General features: G+C 43.0%; 1 protein-coding gene across 1 annotated transcript in view; it reads right to left on the reverse strand.

Annotated features, from left to right (window-relative positions):
- Positions 1-20,504, reverse strand: part of LOC307033384 (uncharacterized protein) — a 226,357-nt gene extending 205,853 nt beyond the window's left edge. Inside the window, exon 1 of the mRNA XM_079671831.1 lies at positions 20,486-20,504. The gene's annotated coding sequence lies outside the window, so the exon portion shown is untranslated. The remainder of the gene's footprint in view (positions 1-20,485) is intronic.
- Positions 20,505-21,158: the final 654 nt, after the last annotated feature.

Here is a 21,158-nt window from a genome sequence, read left to right on the forward strand (position 1 = left end):
CGAAGACATACTGTTTTGTGGAGAGCTACCAACACGAACTACGGCTCAGGAATGTTTCCGCTGCATGGATAACTACTTCACTGAGAACGGCCTGGACTGGCAGAACTGTGTCGGGGTGTGCAGTGACGGTGCAGCATCAATGACTGGCAGGCATCATGGTGTCATTAGACAGATCCTTGATCGTGCACCAGAAGCTAAATGGACACACTGTTTTCTCCACCGTGAAAGCCTTGCAGCAAAAAAGATGTCACCAGACCTCCACCAGGTGATGGATGTAAGTGTGAAAACCATAAACTTTATTAAAAACAATGCTGTGAACTCCAGATGTTTTGCTAAGCTTTGTGAGGACATAGAAGCAGATCATGTCCAACTGCTATATCACAGTGAAGTGAGATGGCTTTCCAGAGGACTGGTCCTCAATCGTTTGTTTGAACTGAGGAATGAGGTCTTCTCTTTTCTCAGTGAGAAAAAATCTAATCTTGTAGATTACTATGCTGACACAATGTTCACAGCAAAACTTGCCTACCTCTGTGACATTTTTTCACTACTGAACCAACTGAACACCTCACTTCAAGGAAGAAACAGCAACATATTTTGTGTTGCAGACAAAGTTGAAGCTTTCAAGAGGAAACTTGCTTTGTGGACCAAGAGGGCCCAGGAAAATAGGATGGACATGTTTCCACTTTTGTCTGACATTTTGGAAAACTCCCCTCAGGTGAAGATCAGCGACTCAGTCTCCCAGCACCTCTCACAACTGGCAGAGAAATTTGGTGACTACTTTCCTGAGGATCCCAGAGAGGGAAACATGTGGATTTTGGACCCATTTTCAGTGGATCCCACTGCAAATGATGTTGCTTTGCCCTCACACCTGGAATCCCAGCTTCTGGACGTTTCCACTGACAGCACTTTAAAGCTGCAGTGGGGCAAACTGGACCTGGGCTCTTTCTGGGTTGCTGTCTCAAAGGAGTACCCATGTCTTGCACTGAGGGCTGTGAAACTCCTTCTCCCATTCACAACTACGTACCTGTGTGAATCAGGATTCTCCATTGTGGCCACAACTAAGACCAAAGCCCGAAACAGACTCAGAGCAACACTGGAGTCTACTCTGAGAGTGAGCCTTTCTCCCATTCCACCCAGACTGGATCTGATTATGTCTCAGAAGCAGGCCCAAGTGTCTCATTAAGAGGTCAAGATAAAAAGGGAGTTGTATTATTGTTGTTATTGTTGTTCATTGTTGTTATTATTTGTGTCATTGTTCATTTGTCACAGATATAAAGATTATTCTGGTTCTGCCATGCAAAAATGGAGACTGCTGAAGCAATTTTCAAATAGCTTTGCAGATTATAAGGCTATAGTTTAATTTGCACTTTATTTCAATTTCATTTAGTTTATTTATTTAATTTAAAAATAGATTTATATTATTTGAATGCATTTATTTTATCACCCCCTTTTATTGATTGATTGATTATTTATATATATATATATATATATATATATTTTATTAATTTAAAGTAAAATCCTAATATTGGTCTTTTTTATTATTATTTAAAAGCCTGACTTGATCCTTGACATTTTTTCTTGTCACAGCTTGATTTGGTCCAGGAATTATCAGCCTGTTCGGTGTCTTGATACAGTATGTGTAGGTTTACATACACATGTTTAATAAAAGTATTTGTGATGATCCCATTTTATCATGTCATTTTATTTGATAAGGTTTTTGCTTGTTAAACAGTTAGTGGATTTGGTTTATTATTGAATACAAATCAAACCGAGAATGAGGTCAATTAAACCTATACAGTGTTAATATTTAATGGGCCCCGGGCCACTTTGTACTATAAAAATTGGGCCTCAAGGTCAAAAAGGTTAAGAACCCCTGCTCTATGGCATACCATCCAACCTCCTCAATAAACTCCAACATATCCAGAACTCTGCTGCCCGCCTCCTCACCCACACCCGCTCCCGAGACCACATCACTCCCATTCTCCAGAACCTCCACTGGCTCCCCGTCCGTCAAATAATCCACTTCAAAGTCCTCCTCATAACTTACAAAGCCCTCAACAACCAGGCCCCCCCCTACCTCACAGACCTGCTGCACCACCACACCCCTTCCCGCTGCCTCCACTCATCAGAAGCCAACCTCCTATCCATCCCCACCCGCACCAATCACCGGACTTGGGGGGACAGAGCCTTCTCCGTCGCTGCCCCCTCCCTCTGGAACTCACTCCCACAACCCATCAGAGACTGCACCGACCTCACCGCCTTCAAAAAACTCACAAAAACTCACCTCTTCAATCTGGCTTTTCATGTGTGATTGTTTTTGTATTATTTGACTTTAACTTTAACTATATATTTATTTGTTGTTCCTTTCTTCTCTTTTCTTTTTTTATTCACTATTATCTGTAAAGCGTCTTTGAGCACCTGTAAAAGCGCTAACAAATTAAATCTATTATTATTATTATTATTATTATATTATTAATTAAGTTATCAAGCCAATTACATTACTTGCTACAACTTGAATTTTGTTTTAAGTCAATTGGCGAAGAAATCAGAGTTCAAATTACACACAATATTAAGTTGATGTAATTACCAACATTATTACGTCAACACAACTTATAAATTAATGTTTGCAACTTAAAATGTTTATCTAAATCAATTAACTCACATTTTTATCTTGCAACCATGCATTTAATTAAGTGGTGGTGAAAGGTCGCCTGGATTCGTTTTTAGAGTGTACAGGTGGAAGCTGGGGTGGAAGCTGGGGTGGTGGTGGGGCAGGCAAGCAGCAGCAACGTAAAGGTAGCTGCGGCAATAGCAGCAGCAAGCAATGCATGGAGAGAGAACTGGCAGGTTAAATAGAATGACATATTAAAGAGACTCTGTTTGGTTGGTTGCAGAGTGGCAAGGGGCGTTATGTATGAATGCAGCATAAGTGCTCGAGTTGACTGCCTGAACTAGCTCGCAGGCTTCGCCCCATTTCAGTCAGACAACTCACGTGTTTCTTTAACATGTTTATTAGAAGCAGCATATAGTTGAGTTTTGCGACTAGGCTCGGGCATCATCACTCCATAGATATTCATAGCACGATGAGTGATGATCAAATAACTAACCCCCAAAACTGCGTGGAGATTAGATACTATGCCCCAAAACTGTGTAGACCGAGCCTGACGCTGGTGATGTAAATCTGATAAGTAGAGTGCCTGGCGAACTGCAATGTGGCCATTCCCCCTAAGCACAGTGGCTTTAAGGGGAATATATTACCAAGCGAGACTGCTATGTGAAGGCCCGGGAACGCCCCGAAAGCCATCCCCCTTAAGCCCGGCGGCTTTAAGGGGTATATACTACCTAATGACTGCTCTGTGAAGGCCCGGGTACAGCCACTGAAGAGCCATTCCCCCCCAGCACAGCGGCTTTGAGGGGAATATACTATATGCTACCTAATGAAACTGCTATGTGTAGGCCCGGGAACACCCCGAAAAGCCATCCCCCCCCAGCACAGCGGCTTTGAGGGGAATATACTAGTGACTGCTATGTGAAGGCCAGGGAACGCCCCGAAAGGCATCCCCCTTAAGCCCGGCGGCTTTAAGGGGAATATACTACCTAATGACTGCTATGTGAAGGCCCGGGTACAGCCCCAGAAAAGCCATCCCCCCCAGCAGAGCGGCTTTGAGGGGAATATACTACCTACCTACAACATAGCACAGAGACAGCTCTGGTTAAAGTCACAAATGACATTCTAATAGCCTCTGACAAGGGACTTGTCTCTATTCTTGTCTTGCTCGATCTTAGTGCTGCATTTGATACTATCGACCATGATATCCTATTGCAAAGACTAGAGCCCTTAGTTGGCATACAGGGAACTGCTTTAGGCTGGTTTAGGTCCTATCTATCTGAACGCTCTCAGTTTGTACGCGTCAACGATGAATCTTCCATGCAAACCAAAGTTAGCCATGGAGTGCCACAGGGCTCAGTGCTTGGACCTATTTTGTTCACCCTATATATGCTTCCGTTAGGCAATATTATAAGGAATCATTCTGTAAACTTTCATTGTTATGCGGATGATACTCAACTATATTTATCAATCAAGCCTGATGAAATTAATCATCTAAATAAAATTCAAGACTGCCTCAAGGATTTAAAAACGTGGATGACCTTACATTTTTTGATGTTAAACACGACCAAAACTGAAGTTATTGTACTTGGCCCGAAGAATCTACGAAACAAATTATCTAAAGATATATTAACTATGGATGGCATTAATTTGGCCTCCAGTGAGACTGTAAGGAATCTTGGTGTTATATTTGATCAGGATTTATCCTTTAACACCCACATAAAATCAATTTCAAGGACCGCCTACTTCCATCTACGTAACATTGCAAAAATCAGGCATATCTTGCCTCAAAACGATGCAGAGAAACTAGTCCATGCATTTGTTACTTCAAGGCTGGATTATTGTAACTCCTTATTATCAGGGTGTACCAAGAAGTCAGTCAAGTCGCTTCAGCTGATTCAAAATGCTGCAGCTCTTGTACTAACCAGAGTTAGGAAAAGGGACCACATTACTCCTGTTCTGGCTGCCTTACACTGGCTCCCTATAGAACACAAGATAGAATTTAAAATTCTTCTTCTTGCCTACAAAGCCCTTAATTGGCAGGCGCCATCTTACCTTAAATAACTCATTATATCCTATTGTCCTACTAGGGCATTGCGTTCCAAGAATGCAGGGTTGTTGGTTGTTCCTAGAGTCTCTAAAAGTACAATGGGAGCCAGAGCCTTTTCTTATCAAGCTCCACTTTTGTGGAATCAGCTTCCAGTTTGTGTTCGGACGGCAGACACCCTATCCATTTTTAAGAGTGCGCTTAAGACCTTCCTTTTTGATAAAGCTTATAGTTAGGGCTGATTAGATTCAGCCCCTAGTTTTGCTGATATAGGCTTAGTTTGTCAGGGGACATCTTACTTCTTCCTTCTCTCTGTCTATACCTGTGTACTCTCATGTTCCGATTAACCCAGCTTCCCCAAATTTCTTTCTTTTTGGTGTCTATATACGCCGGGATCCGGAGTCATGGATGATCCTGCGGTCCTGTGTCATGGATTGCGAGTCCTGGATCTTGAGTCGTGGCTGTGGTCCTGGATCATAAGTCCTGGATGGATATACTCGTGGATTCATCTTCCTATTATACACACATGCATTTCCAAACATTTGGACTACCTATGTTGCAAATGTATTATCTTTTCAATTTATACACGGCATCTATTGCACGTCTGTCCGTCCTGGGAGAGGGATCCCTCCTCTGTTGCGCTCCCTGAGGTTTCTCCCATTTTTCCCTTTAAACTGTGGGTTTTCTCTGGAAGTTTTTCCTTGTACGATGTGAGGGTCTAAGGACAGAGGGTGTCGTATTGTCATACTGATATTCTGTACAAACTGTGAAGTCCACTGAGACAAATGTAACATTTGTGATATTGGGCTATATAAATAAACATTGATTGATTGACCTACAGTGGGGCAAAAAAGTATTTAGTCAGCCACCAATTGTGCAAGTTCTCCCACTTAAAAAGATGAGAGGCCTGTCATTTTTATCCTAGGTATACCTCAACTATGAGAGACAAAATGAGAAAAAAAAAAAAAAAAAATCCAGAAAATCACATTGTCTGATTTTTAAAGAATGTATTTGCAAATGATGGTGGAAAATAAGTATTTGATCAATAACAAAAGTTAAACTCAATACTTTGTTATATACCCTTTGTTGGCAATGACAGAGGTCAAACGTTTTCTGTAAGTCTTCACAAGGTTTTCACACACTGTTGCTGGTATTTTGGCCCATTCCTCCATGCAGATCTTCTCTAGAGCAGTGATGTGTTGGGGCTGTCGCTGGGCAACACGGACTTTCAACTCCCTCCAAAGATTTTCTATGGTGTTGAGATCTGGATCCTGGCTAGGCCACTCCAGGACCTTGAAATGCTTCTTACGAAGCCACTCCTTCGTTGCCCGGGCGGTGTGTTTGGGATCATTCTCATGCTGAAAGACCCAGCCACGTTTCATCTTCAATGCCCTTGCTGATGGAAGGAGGTTGTCACTCAAAATCTCACGATACATGGCCCCATTCATTCTTTCCTTTACACGGATCAGTCGTCCTGGTCCCTTTGCAGAAAAACAGCCCCAAAGCATGATGTTTTCATCCCCATGTTTCACAGTAGGTATGGTGTTCTTTGGATGCAACTCAGCATTCTTTCTCCTCCAAACACGTCTAGTTGAGTTTTTACCAAAAAGTTATATTTTGGTTTCATCTGAACATATGACATTCTCCCAATCCTCTTCTGGATCATCTAAATGCTCTCTAGCAAACTTCAGACGGGCCTGGACATGTACTGGCTTAAGCAGGGGGACACGTCTGGCACTGCAGGATTTGAGTCCCTGGCGGCGTAGTGTGTTATTGATGGTAGCCTTTGTTACTTTGGTCCCAGCTCTCTGCAGGTCATTGACTAGGTCCCCCCCGTGTGGTTCTGGGATTTTTGCTCACCGTTCTTGTGATCATTTTGACCCCACGGGGTGAGATCTTGCGTGGAGCCCCAGACGAGAGAGATTATCAGTGGTCTTGTATGTCTTCCATTTTCTAATAATTGCTCCCACAGTTGATTTATTCACACCAAGCTGCTTACCTATTGCAGATTCAGTCTTCCCAGCCTGGTGCAGGTCTACAATTTTGTTTCTGGTGTCCTTTGACAGCTCTTTGGTCTTGGCCATAGTGGAGTTTGGAGTGTGACTGTTTGAGGTTGTGGACAGGTGTCTTTTATACTGATAACGAGTTCAAACAAGGGCCATTAATACAGTTAACAAGTGGAGGACAGAGGAGGCTCTTAAAGAAGAAGTTACAGGTCTGTGAGAGCCAGAAATCTTGTTTGTTTGTAGGTGACCAAATACTTATTTTACCGAGGAATTGACCAATTAATTCATTAAAAATCCTACAATGTGATTTCCTGGATTCTTTCCCCCCATTCTGTCTCTCATTGTTGAAGTCTACCTAGGATGAAAATTACAGGCCTCTCTCATCTTTTTAAGTGGGAGAACTTGCACAATTGGTGGCCGACTAAAATACTTTTTTGCCCCACTGTATATGAGCTACCTAATGCCCCGAAAGCCATCCCCCTTCAGCCCGGCGGCTTTAAGGGGTATATACTACCTAATGACTGCTATGTGAAGGCCCGGGAACGCCCCTGAAAAGCCATCCCCCCCCAGCACAGCGGCTTTGAGGGGAATATACTACCTATCGAGACTGCTGTATCTAATCTTGAAGCAGCAACAATGAGCTTACCCCCCAAGCATGCAGCTATGAGGGGAATATACTATAATGAAATAAATATAATCTAACCAAGCAACCACCTGGTGTGCAATAACAGAATCCTACAGATATACATCTTTGAACGTTTACTCATTCATCGAGTAATGCAAGAGTTCATGTTTGTTTGTGCTGAAAGGATCTCAGTCCTGTGAAGCATGATATAGCGCTGGTGGGAAGAAGATGACCGACGGCCCAGGATACTCAGGGTTGAGGTCGGCGGAGAGCTGCAGTTGTGGCTGTGCAGATTCTTAAACAGTGGGAATAGCGATCTGAGGGCAGGTCACAGCTTAGGCAGAGATCACGCATCTTGGAGGAGAACCCTCGTTGTTGGGTTTGCAGCCATCGAATAAACATGGGTGCCGACCCATGTGTCGGAGGGCAATGGTGCGAGAAGCTCAGCATGGAAGATAAAGGATAAAGAAAACAGTGTTAGTTTTAGCAATGATTATTAGAGGTTCCGTGACTCCCCAAACAGAACTGTCAGACATTGAATGTTTCAAAACAGTGTGTATATTTGATCCAGGCCCGGTTCCAGAACAAAATGACTGGGTGCATCTGCGATTAGAGAGGGTGCAGTGGTAATGTGCTATTTTTACAAGTGTTGAGTTGACCTAACACCCTCTAGGGGGGTCCTCACCTCCTCTAGGGGGGTCCGGGGGCATGGTGCACTTTGAGAGAAAAATGAAGAGATCTATGGATCTATGTGCTCTTTGCTTGATTCATGCCTTCCCAGTCCCTTATCACGTAGCCTATAAGAGCATGGCGCCAGTTGTTGTAGCCAGTTGTGGTGAAGGCATCTGACGTACTTGAACCGAAATGTCTAAATGCATAGCAGAAGATGGCATCTTTTTCACATGAATATTCCAGCCAATCTCTGTTTTTAAACCATGAGCTGCAAAATGAGCGCCTTACCCCACTGTACAGGCGAGTTGGGTACTTTTTTAAATATACCTGGGCAGGCTCTTTTTTGCCGAGGTCCTCTGGCACTTGCGGGCCGCTGAGGGGTGGCGGTGTTTGGGGCAACGAAGACGGCTGCGGCTGCTCCGCCTCCGTAGGCGAGGCGGGCAAAACCGGCGAGGCGGGCGTTAGTGTTCACGAGAGTGGCCACGGGTAACGTAATGTCCCAATGATCTGAACTGTTATTACCTGCAGTAGATGCAGTGTTACTGCTGGCAATAAGGTCTTACTGTTTAAATTGACCAAATAAATGCAGCAGACAATGTTATTCAACCACAATTACAATTTATCTTATTTCAACTATATTCTTCTTCTTCTTATAATTATTATTATTGTTATTGTACATGTAATATGTTTCACTTTTTTTTTTTTTTCACTTTTCATTTTTCTCATGAGGGTGCATAACAACTCAACTGAGGTTGCAATGCACCCTTATGCACCCCCGTAGAACCGGGCCTGATTTGATCTACAAAGTTAATTCAGTAAGGGCGAGATTGTGCTGAGGATTAAAAGGTGAGAGGTCTGTGTATATTCGCCACCTGAGAAACCCATAACAACTGCATCTGACGTTTATCAATGTATAGTGAAACCCCTTTGCCTGAACTTATACCTTAACCTTTGCACAGGTGCAAAGTTAAGAGGCAGTATTTATCATTGCGTGGAGGACGTGCCTTGGCCCTTGAGGAGCATGAATGAATTCTAAATTGGCTTTATACGTTTAGCACTTGAAGATGCAGGATTTTAAGAAAATGCAATTAATGCATGAACAACTATTATATCTATTGCATAAGTACACAGAGGAGGTTGGGACAGAAGAAGATAAAGTACCAAGCTGAATTGTATGCTTTGAATCATGCTCTTGGTTGGAGGCAGAATATGGGAAATCATTGAGGGGCTTGACGTGTAGATCCAGACTCATTTGGTTGAACGAAGGGCATGGCAAGCTGTCGGGGCAAACCACTCATTGTGAAATCCCCCGAACCAGCAGAAGGCGCAAACACCTACACAAACTCCAACTGGTCCAAAACGCTGCTGCCCGTATCATCACCAGAACCCCTGTCATCAGTCACATCACCCCTGTACTACACCAACTCCACTGGCTTCCCATTAAACACCGCATTGACTACAAGATCCTCTTTCATACTTTCAAAGCCATTCATAACCTCGCCCCCCCATACCTGTCTGACCTTGTCCATGTCAACATTCCCACCCGGTCTCTTAGGTCTGCCTCCTCCATCACTCTCAAAGTTTTCCCAGCCCGTCTCTCCACCATGGGGTCAAGAGCCTTCAGCCGCTCTGCCCCTCACCTCTGGAACTCCCTCCCCCCTGATATTAGAAACATGGACACTATCACCACTTTCCAAACTCACCTCAAAACCCACCTGTTCAGGCAAGCGTATGGCTGACCTGTGCTGCAAGCTGTATGTTTTTAGTAGTTATGTTTTTAAAATGTGTTTTGCTTTTAACTATGTTTGTAAAAATTGTTTTTAACCTTGTTGTACGGCGACCTTGAGTGCCTTGAAAGGCGCCTTATAAAATAAATGCATTATTATTATTATTATTATCTGTAAGTAACTAGAGAGGATCTAAAGACACCGCAAGGTCATTATAAAAGAATGAACATAACATTCCACTCGTCGCAGAGGGGCTAAAGACCAAAGATCTGAGCAATAACCATCTCTAAGATTACATTCATGCCGAATAGTCCGCGTCTTTACACCAGACGCAAGTGTATTACATCGTTTCATTTGCAGAAGGTTGGGTTTGCGTCACCCAGGCAACCTCAAACGGACTATGAACTGTAAACTAAAGTCATTGTACGGAGATGCTTTTCGTCAATGTAGGACATTAATTAAGCGGATAAAATGCAGATCCCGCAATTTCTACAGTAGCCTGCATCATAGCGCATTGGCCGTTATTCTCATCCTGCTGTTAATCTGGAGAGTGTATCAACAGACTCTGCGGCCAGCGCATAGGATTATAAATCAGACAACGTGCATTAAAAACATTATAACACATAATGAGACTTTATGCAATGAGGAGGTTTCACCGATGACAGGTGGCTCTGATGAGATTGAACCACTTCCTTTCTCTGTACACAGGGAACCAGTGAGGTAAGCAGTCACCAGAATGAATGCATGACCCTATAGGTTACTGGATGTTGCACACAGCATAGATAGCAAAACAAGGCGATGACGCGCAAATAGTTTGTTTCCCATGTTTTGATGCAGACTACGTCACACCAGCAATGACCGCTCTGGAGTTTACTAGCGAGCGACCCGAGACCACCTCTTTTAGGCGGAGCAGAGGTATCGAACGGCTTCCACACCAATCCAACGAACCGCATCAAGGGGTTAACGCTACAGGGACCGATTCAATAGCTAAACAAGCAGGTGTGAACGCGACCTAAGACTATGGTGCCTTAAGGTTTGGACAGAAAGGCTAGAGCTAGAGAGCCCTTATAAATATAAAACATCTATTTTAGAGAGACTACCAGTGGGAGACCAAATTAAAGCAGTAATCAGTATTGAATGTATTAAAAGTCTAATATGTATTGTAACGTAGAGCACTTTGAAAGGCACTAAATAAATAACATGAATTGTAATTAGGGCTGTTCTGATGCGGGACAGCTTGTCTCGTGGCAGTGAAGCTTGCATCAGCACACTATCGAGAATGATACCGATAATTCTAGACTTGTGGAAGGGCTTCCAGTTCCTCTTCTGAAAGAGGTAGGCCTAGCTGTTTTAACTGGGAAAGTCAACTACTAGGAAATGGTTAAAAGATGGACACCAAGGGGTGCTTGCAGGTATTGCAGAGGATCCAGCATAATGCTTCTGACGAAGTGTCAAAGAAACATGGGCTACTACGGCAACCAAATACACGTTTGAGTGTAAAACTTTAAAATATATATGCAACAGAGGCATATGGGATGTCTGCTTTCCCTGCCATATCATACAGAGCATAGAAATGGGAAAATCTTTAGTAGTTATTAATACTCTTGACAGAATAATCGTGAGGAACTAACGGCTCAATAAGAAACGTTGCTAGAATAATTCCTCCTAGCACTAGGCTAGCACTTTTAAACGTTTAAATAGCAGCACGTGTAATACTCCTGGCTCCTTCAGTGCAAACTTCAGTCTTGAATACGGGTTTCAACAGACATGGGTCCCTGGGAGCCAGCATAACCTGCTAAGAAACCTTGATTTAAGCCTGTGATAAGGTCATTTGACAAACATCTGTGATTAGAAAGAGCTTGGAAATGATTTGCAGCATGAAGCCTCCTGAGGCACACCCAGCGAGGGGCCAGAATATTGCAGGGAGAGCTTAATTCCTGTGAGGAAAAACTCTTCTTTGGTAGGTGATTAAATGTACATGGCCGCTTGGCAGAGAATGATTCATGGTATTCATAGAAGAGACACTGTAGAAGAGATCGAAGTCTAAAATGATGATCAAAAATGTATCGAGCTTCCCTTCATATTCACCAGAAATTGATTAATGTAATTGATTAATAATAGTATAAATACTTATACACTTACAACTTCTGTATAATTGCCTCAAATATGACTTACTTTTATTCCACAAAAACCATTGCTTATGCAGAATAGTATTACCTGCTAGATGCGATTCCTAAGGAATTGCTGCTGCAGGGGGCAGGAAGCTAGAATTCGTGGCTGGATCTGGGACTCCGATTCCCAGAATCCTCGGGGGTGTGACGTCAGCGGCAAAACGTGGTTGAACGCGGAAGTAGAAACATTTGTTTACATTGCAGGCAGAGGGAATCGAGTTTGTTCAAGGGAATATATCGTGGAATTAAACGCTTCAAGCGCTGATTTAACTTCAAGAAGGTATAACAGGATGGCAGGTACTTTGGGAATGGCGGAGTCAGCTTGCTCCTGCCTTTTTTGGTGTTTAAATACCCGCCGACCGAGAGACAGTGCGACTCTTAGCTGACACACAAGAGAGGGGTTGTTACCGGAGCTGGCGTAGAACTCGGGACTTCCTCTGGCCCAGATGAGGACGGAAGGGACACCGGGATGTGTGTCGTGCGGGAGCTGTGGCTCGTTCCAGCGGCGTCTGAACCATGCTCTGCGCTAGCCTGTGTTTCGGGAATGAGGCATTTCTTATGGCTTCTTGCGTATGATGATTCGGTTCCAGAGTCGGAGATTGCAATAGACGATTGCAATAGACATTTGCAAGGACAGCACCGGCAGGCGAGCAGCAGGAACATGAACGCAGCAATAGCAAGTGAACACAGCAGGCAAGCAGCAGCGACGTAAAGGTAGCTGCGTCAATAGTAGCAGCAGGCAATGCATGGAGAGAGAACTGGCAGGTTAAATAGAGCGAGATATTAAAGAGCCTGTGACACGAGTTTCCCCAATCATCCAAACCCATCAATTTGAGTAAATATTGTCCCCTTGAAAACCGTTACTGAACTGATTTTGGATATTTGTACTTTGATAACCATTAATCTGCCCTTCAATGTTGACAATTTTCTGGATCTTCTCTGGGATTCTTCAAGTCCCGCCAAATGATGTGTGACGTCATTGCGGGCACAGCGCTCCAGCTGCACCATTCAGGATCCCAGCATCTGCATGTAAACGCACGATGGCGCACACAACAGCAAGCTCAGACAGCGATGACAGTTTAATTTTGAACGTGTCTGAGAGCTCATATGAGGCTGAAGGATCGGTTTATGTTGTATCTGTTAGAAGTTTAGGAATTAAGTGCGTCAATATGTGGGCGATCATACGGTCATGTAGCCAGTGGTGGACTGGGACTAAAAATCATCCGGGGACTCTCGACCGGCCCACTTCGGTACCGCTAGTAAATTGTCAACGGGGGGAGTGGGGGATGTGCTAGGGACTTATCCGACCGGCCCACTTCGGTACCGGCACATCGGGATTCGTCCCGGTGGCCAGTCCGCCACTGCACCCAGCCCAGCCCACATAAACTGTCAACGGGGGGAGCCTCGCTGCGGGGAAACGGTGGACCTACTGTCCCGATCGGAGTGGGAATAATAACAATAATAATAATCCGTGCATTTTATCCATTAATTTCCCCAACATTTTTGTAAAAAAACCCACACGTTTAATCCATGTTGGTTTACTACTACAACCAGTGGTGTAGTGGGGATTTTCTTACTGGGTGGACGGGAGACACTATGGACGCGCTCGTGAACTGTCAACGGGGGGGGCTTGGGGGACCTCTGTGTCGCCTGTCAGCGCAATTTACATGATGCCGTTTAGACAATATAATAATAAAGGGCGGTGCCGGGTGTCAGCGAACAGATCCGGCCTTTCTGCGCGACTATCACTCAAACGCGGGACATAGTCTCAATGTGTGGGACGCGGGACAAATAATAAAAATGCTGTGTGTGCAGTCCCGCACAGTGCGGGACACCTGGTCACCTTAAACACACGGTTCTGCCCCTCACACACACACGCTTCAAATCAAGTTGCATAAATGCTTGAGCTACGTTTTTACGGTACGGTACGGTGTACCCCCACGTCCAACGCCCACTACAACTACAAAAAGCATCGGTTTGACGGTTTCAAACAAACGATTTTTAAATCATCATCCTCACGATCATTTAATGTGTCATATGTTTGCCGAATTGACATGAAAGCACTAATACATGTAGTGTAATCAACTTGAGTTTACAACTACAAAAATAATCGATTTTTTTTTATATCACATCCGACGGGAGGAAATTCAGCAGCTCTCACTACCGATTTTTAATCCTAATTTAATCATCATCTTCACCACGATCATTTATGTTTATGTTCCCCGAATTGACATGAAAGCACTGACAAATATGAATATACTGTAGTCAACTTCATTAAAACGTTATTAACGTGCCTAAACTCAGTAATTCACCATTTCTACGCATGACAGCACACTTTGTCCGTGTTTGGCTCTCTCGCCGCACAGTGAAGCGTTCCCGCATTGACGTCACTTCCGGCTTCCCCCAAAACTTAAAAATGAGTTGCGATGTTCAAAATTATTGATATTTATCGGAACGGTATCGCACCTTCTTTTTTAAACTAACGGTTCGAGATGACTAGTAGTCCAATATTTCATTGCACAACAGTTGTTGGGATGCTGTCACAGGCTCTTTAAGGAGACTCTGTTTGGTTGGTTGCAGAGTGGCAAGGGGCGTTATGTATGAATGCAGCATAAGTGCTCGAGTTGACTGCCTGAACTAGATCGCAGGCTTCGCCCCATTTTTGGTGTAACAAAAATAAAATGCGTTTCCTAACCACATCACATCACCACATCATTTAAAATGGTTCAATGCTGACTTTTGATTTCACACGGACTCAAACATCTTTGTCTTTAGTGAACGTCCTGTTTTTGTTTGACCCATTCCCTTGCATTAACACATACTCCCTACTGTGTCCAAAACAACAAAAGATCCTATAGAGGTCGTAGTCATTCATATACTTCTGTAACATCAGGCTGTTCTACATTGCAGTTCCAGAATAAAAAGTGATCGCACAATTAAGGCAATCATGGCTGAGATTGACACAGTTGTTGTCAACAAGTCCAAATGCAGAAATAAAACCCTTAAATGGACATATTTTTGGTGAATGTTCATATAACTGCTGCTGTATGAACACTTCTGCATGTCAAACTCAACTCAAGTAACATAAACACAATGCTGGGATAAATAAAGAAACTGAAACCACATTTCAAACCACAATTGTTTTCAAAACTGTCGAAAAATGTTTGTATCTTTATAAAAACCTCATGTGTATTGTTTTTTAAACAGCCACTGCATCTGTGCACTTTACAGTACAGTGAGTTCAAATCACACACAGCGTGGAAAACACATTTGTTTTCCTTATACATGAAAAGGAGCGTTCATATACAGTCTTTTATCTGAAGACAAATATAGCTTCAGAGTGTTGTATTTCTTCTTTGTGTTAACATGTCATATAAGCATTGAAAACATCTCAGAAGACGCCCAGTAGGTGATAATAAGTTCGACCTCTCCTCTCAGTCAGGGGCTGAAATTGACTGAGCTCCGATCGTCGCATCGTGTGTCGAGGAACCATCAAAGGTGATAGAGGCAACCCGGTATCACGGCAAGAAGTGAACATGTGACGATTTACCATGCTGGGAGAAGTGAAGATGTCTCTATTTCTTCCCTTCAAACGTGACAGTTAACATTGCAGGAAAGCAATATATTAGACGTTAAGTACTTTGTCAGGCTTAATATTTATCTGTCGATACAAATGTCACTGTGTGTGCTGTGTGCTCTGCATGTGTGACCATTAAAGAGGGTTTCATCCCTCCATATTCTTCTTCTATACCCCTAAATCTTTTTTCTTATTCAAAAGAAGACCTTAACCTAAAGTACTCTTTAATGTTTAAATGAAGCCTTATTAGTTTGTCTGTTTTGCACATCCTCCTATTAATATCTAATAATAAAATAATACAATTAAATAACGTGTTTTCACCACCAGGTGTCCCTTCCTATCAGCTCTGCACCGTTATGGTGTAAATACAGCCTATCTACCTATTGGATCAAATATAAAAATCTGCCAAATTAGTGTTGATACCGCGAGGAGACGTATTTTGTTAAAAGAAATGTAAGATGTTGTTTAATTGCTTATATATTTATGATCCACGTCACGTTTTCAGTTTTGGCGGCAGTTCTCACTGTTTGTCTAGAAGTCTTCTCAGCAGGGCTCTATAAATAGAGAACTGCGGCAGATATGTAATATTTAATGCTGCCGAACCGTCTATTACAATGCCGTTATATGATGACTTTCAAAGAGAAACGCAAGCAAACTCGGAATAAAGTATTATTTTAATTTTAAAAAACGTTTTCAGATTTCACATCACATAAACAACAAATCCCAGCATGCATTGTGGTTAAACCATCCAATCATCGAACTGAGGATCTTGCCTACGTCTGTTTCCGGTTTCGTTTATCACCGATGTATTTTGTTATACACACATTCCTTCACATTTACATTTTAATTTGCATTAAGTATTTCGTGAGGCTTTCTAACGTGTTTTTGAATATAACTACGGTTGTAGTTGAAGAGTTTGTAAATTAACATGAACCGAAGCTGTTGCCTGGCAACTCAATCGCACAACGTCACGTCCGTTAATTCCACATCCACATGCATGGATTAACATCGATTTAATACATTAATGTAGCCTTTGTTTCTGCTAAAAGAGGTGTCGACCAGCTGGGGCAACAAGAAAATCAGCTTAATCGAGTGTGACTATTAAAAAATAAATCATTATTATATTAATATTGACAATAACAACCGACCGTCGTGGTAGCATTTGCTTGGCATTTCCGGTTATTTCTCCACTGGTTAACATCGGTTAACAATACCGTGTAACTGTCACGTTTGAAGGGACGAAATCGTGACATCTTCACGTCTCCCAGCATGGTAAATCGTCACATGTTCACGTCTTGCCGTGATATCGGGTTGGATAGAGGTGTAGCATGCTTTACTCGCCCCGGGTCAGAACGATCACATCGGGTCAGTCCAACAACGGTCAAAGCCAAAGGACCCGGAAGGAAATCGAGCTTTGTTGAAACCCACCACCGACGGAAACCTAAATCCCTCAGTGACAAAACCTACATAGACATTTCTGCTGTTAATTGTTTTCACCAAAAAAGTAAAAACTCGGTCACATCAAACTGTGCCTTCAAGTGCATTGGAAATGTTGAATCCTGCTGTTATCGTTTCAGAATCGCCATTATATGACTTTTCTTTCCTCTGGGATATCTACTAAAAACCCATTTAATCAAAAGCAATCTACAGTCTGTTAGAAGATTTTCAAAGACATTTCTTGAAAGGAATCGAGCGGCAGATAGTCATTGTTGTATTTCAAAGCTCAACTGTAATTTTCATAAAGTAATTTGACTGTAGAATATGTATCAGATTAGGGCAGTGGGTAGTAGGCCTACGTACTTTTGTGGAATGACTCTTGTAAATCAGTATTACGATAATCTACTAAAAACATCTATCTACATAACCAAACCTGATACATGAGGATAAATCCATGTTTTGGCAGGATGCCGCCTGAATCCAGCCTACGGGGCTACTTTAACAGCCTCAACACTCTTTTTGTGTATATCAATAGCCAAAGCAACCAGCTGTTTCTCACTGTGCACCTCCAAAAGGCGCATCTGAAACCATTCAAATCAAAAGCAGTCACAGTTTCCACAGTGCATTATAGGCATTCCAGCATGGCCTTTCCCTCCATGCTGCGTCGCCTCGCTCGGCAGGGGAGCACGGTATAAAGTGGGCACAAAGCAACACAAATATGTGGCCCACTACGCGTTCCCCTCAGGAACACTAAAGGAGGCAGAGACAGACATGGAAAAAGGTTGAACAACCTATGAGTTTCTTTGCTCTGGCTTCTCGGGTTAAAACCTTTTCCCCGCCTCAGATAAGAACCTTTCTTCCTCTTTGAAAGCTCTGTCTTTTGGCCAGATAAGGGGGAAAAGAGAGAAGAAAGAGGGGAGCTGTCTTACTGGCTCACCCCTGTGCTCCCACAAAAGGAGACAGAGTGAGAAGACAATGGTTGATGCAAGCCTATGGATGAAAGCTTTATTTACAACACTACTACTGGCAATTTAAAGCTTCATTAAAAGTATTTGTTTTTTATAGTAACACTGAATCAAATGACTCCCTGGTGTGTCATGTGCTGTTCTTCCTGTTGAGCCAACTGAGATTCAACCAAGCGGCAAACTGTGGGGTAGAGCCGGGACGCCAATACGGAATTGCCACACACTGCAGCTCATATATTGGCCGATAGGCGATGACTGCAGAAAGGAGCAATTTCCATAGACCCCCATGTTAAAATGCCCAACTTTACAGCAGAAAAAAACATGTTTCTGCCCATGGATGCAATAAATACTATTATGAATATAGTTGGATTCCACCTTCATGATTATGGATCTGTGAGTGAATTGTTTTTTAACACGACCCTTTTATTTATATTAGGTCTTAAGGTTTTTGCATAAATTAGGGCGTGGTCACATTGAGTGACGGCTCTGTCAAGTGACTGCTGCTGCTAGCTTCTTGTCTCTCTGCTAGCTGCTCCGTGAAGCTAGCTACAGGGACTCTGCCTGGTCTGCTCATCCAGGAAACACAACTTGAAGCCGGCCGTAGTTGTTTGTTCTTCATGCTTATATATCGGACTATTGTGACTCGCTCTGTGGTTAAAACAGACGGTGCATGAATGCGGTTTTGCGGAAAGTGAAATTCGAGTGCTTTATTTATGTGTTAATGATTTTAATCAGCTACGTAATGAATGTTAAGGCTTGGGTTAGCGTGTAAGCGAGTGGTAGCTACATCGGTGCTAACAATGCTAATCATAGCCTCCAAGTTAAAATCATAGACTGTATATATAAATGTTAAAACGAAATGTTAAAAAAAAAGTGTTAAGCGTTAAGTGGGATAATACTGTTGAACAAACGGCTTCTGTTTGAGGTTGATAAAATAAGGTTACATCCTTGTAACTTATATATTTTATTATGTAGGTAGGAACTGTATGCATCGCTAAGGTTAATTTAAATTGGCTATGCTTAAGTATGTAGACAAGCTAATTTCGAAGTAGTGTGTGTGAAATCAACCTCACAATAAGATGTGTGTATATTACAATTATTAATGTCATATTTCAAGATGATTACTTAGATATTACAATATGGTTGGTTGAGCTAGAGTTCATTATTGAGCTTACACATTAACGTCACAGTCATCTGAAGAACGAACCCAAATCTTGTTGTTTTTATTAATTGCATTACCAAATGAGTATCAAATAAACAGTAAGCATTGGTAACACAACTTCCAAAGTTACAGTAAAATAAAAAGGACCCTGACTCGGACAATACACAATCCAACATGTTCAACATTACATTACATTACATTGCATTTAGCTGACGCTTTTATCCAAAGCGACTTACAATAAGTACATTCGACCGGGAAGATACAAATTTGAAGAAAACAGAATCATATAAGTGCATCAGGTTTCATAGAGCCAAACATTTCAAGTGCTACTCAACTGGCTTTAGATAAGCCAGCCCTTTATTAGTATATAAGTGCTTTGTTAGTAATTATATCGCTCGAAGTGGAGTCGAAAGAGATGAGTTTTCAGTCTGCGCCGGAAGATGTGCCAGCTATCTGCTGTCCTGATTTCAATGGGGAGCTCATTCCACCATTTTGGAGCAAGGATAGCAAACCCACGTGTTTTTTCTGATGGGAACTTGGGTCCCCCTCGCAGTGCGGGTGCAGCGAGCTGTTTGGCCGATGCAGAGCGGAGTGCACGTGCTGGGGTGTAGGCTACAGTTTAACCATGTCCTGGATGTAGGAAGGGCCAGATCCATTCGCAGCATGGTACGCAAGTACCAGTGTCTTGAAGTGGATTCTAGCAGTTACCGGTAGCCAGTGAAGGGAGCGGAGGAGCGGCGTGGTGCGGGAGAATTTTGGAAGGTTGAAGACCAGACGAGCCGCTGCATTCTGGATGAGCTGCAGAGGTCGGATGGCACATGCAGGTAGACCAGCCAGGAGGGAGTTGCAGTAGTCTAGGCGTGAGATGACGAGAGCCTGGACCAGAACCTGCGCCGATTTCTGGGTCAGCTGGGGACGCATCCTCCTGATGTTGTAAAGCGTGTATCTGCAGCAGCGGGTTGTAGCAGCGATATTTGCGGTGAAGGACAGTTTGTTGTCTAGGATCACACCCAGATTCCTTGCAGTCTGAGTCGGGGAAACAACAGAGGTGCCGATGTTGATTGTTAGGTCAAGAGCGGGACAATCTTTTCCCGGAAGGAAAAGCAGTTCAGTCTTGTCAAGGTTGAGCTTGAGGTGATGAGCAGACATCCACCGAGAGATGTCTGCTAGGCAAGCAGAGATGCGTGCGACGACTTGGGTCTCTGAGCGGGGAAAGGACAGAATTAGTTGGGTGTCGTCAGCGTAGCAGTGGTATGAAAAACCATGCGGACTAAGGACAGATCCGAGCGAGTTTGTGTACAAGGAGAAGAGGAGGGGACCAAGAACAGAGCCCTGAGGGACCCCTGTAGTTAATTGAAAAGGGTCGGACTCGGACCCTCTCCAAGTTACCCTGTAGGTACGGTCTTTGAGGTATGAGGTGAGGAGGGAAAGTGCAGTTCCTGAAACTCCAAGTTCTTGGAGAGTGCGAAGGAGGATCTGATGGTTCACCGTGTCGAATGCAGCAGACAGGTCCAAAAGGATGATGACAGAGGAGAGGGAGGCTGCTTTAGCCGTGTGCAGTTCCTCAGAGACAGCAAGGAGAGCAGTTTCTGTTGAGTGATCTGCCTTGAATCCAGACTGGTGCGGATCCAGAATGTTGTTCTGATGGAGATAACAGGAGAGTTGTTTAAAGACAGCGCGTTCATGTGTTTTAGACAGGAACGGGAGGAGAGAGACAGGCCTGTAGTTTATAACATCAGACGGGTTGAGAGTGGGTTTCTTTTAGGGCTGCCCCCGACCAAAGATTTTCCTGGTTGACCACTGGTCGTCAGGTAAGGCCACTGGTCGACCACTGATCGACCAGTGGCGCGAATGAAAGCGCACGCAGAGAGAAACCGCCTTTTTCGCGCAACCGGCAAGTAATTAAATTATGATTCTGAATGTGTTGGAAAAATCGACAAGGAGACTGTCTTAACATTTTGTTAATTTATTTCAACACAACACACCATATAACAACATCACACAACTTATGAACTTTTAAAACCAACACAATAACTTTATAAAACAAACAAAAAACAGTCATCTGTTAAAAAACTAAATTTAAACTATATTTTTCGTTTCTTTTAAACATGTAAAATAAATATAAATTATATAAACAAACGAATAAATAAATATAGGCTCA

This window comes from Notothenia rossii (genome assembly GCF_949606895.1).
Source record: "Notothenia rossii genome assembly, chromosome: 1".
Lineage (NCBI taxonomy): Eukaryota > Metazoa > Chordata > Actinopteri > Perciformes > Nototheniidae > Notothenia > Notothenia rossii.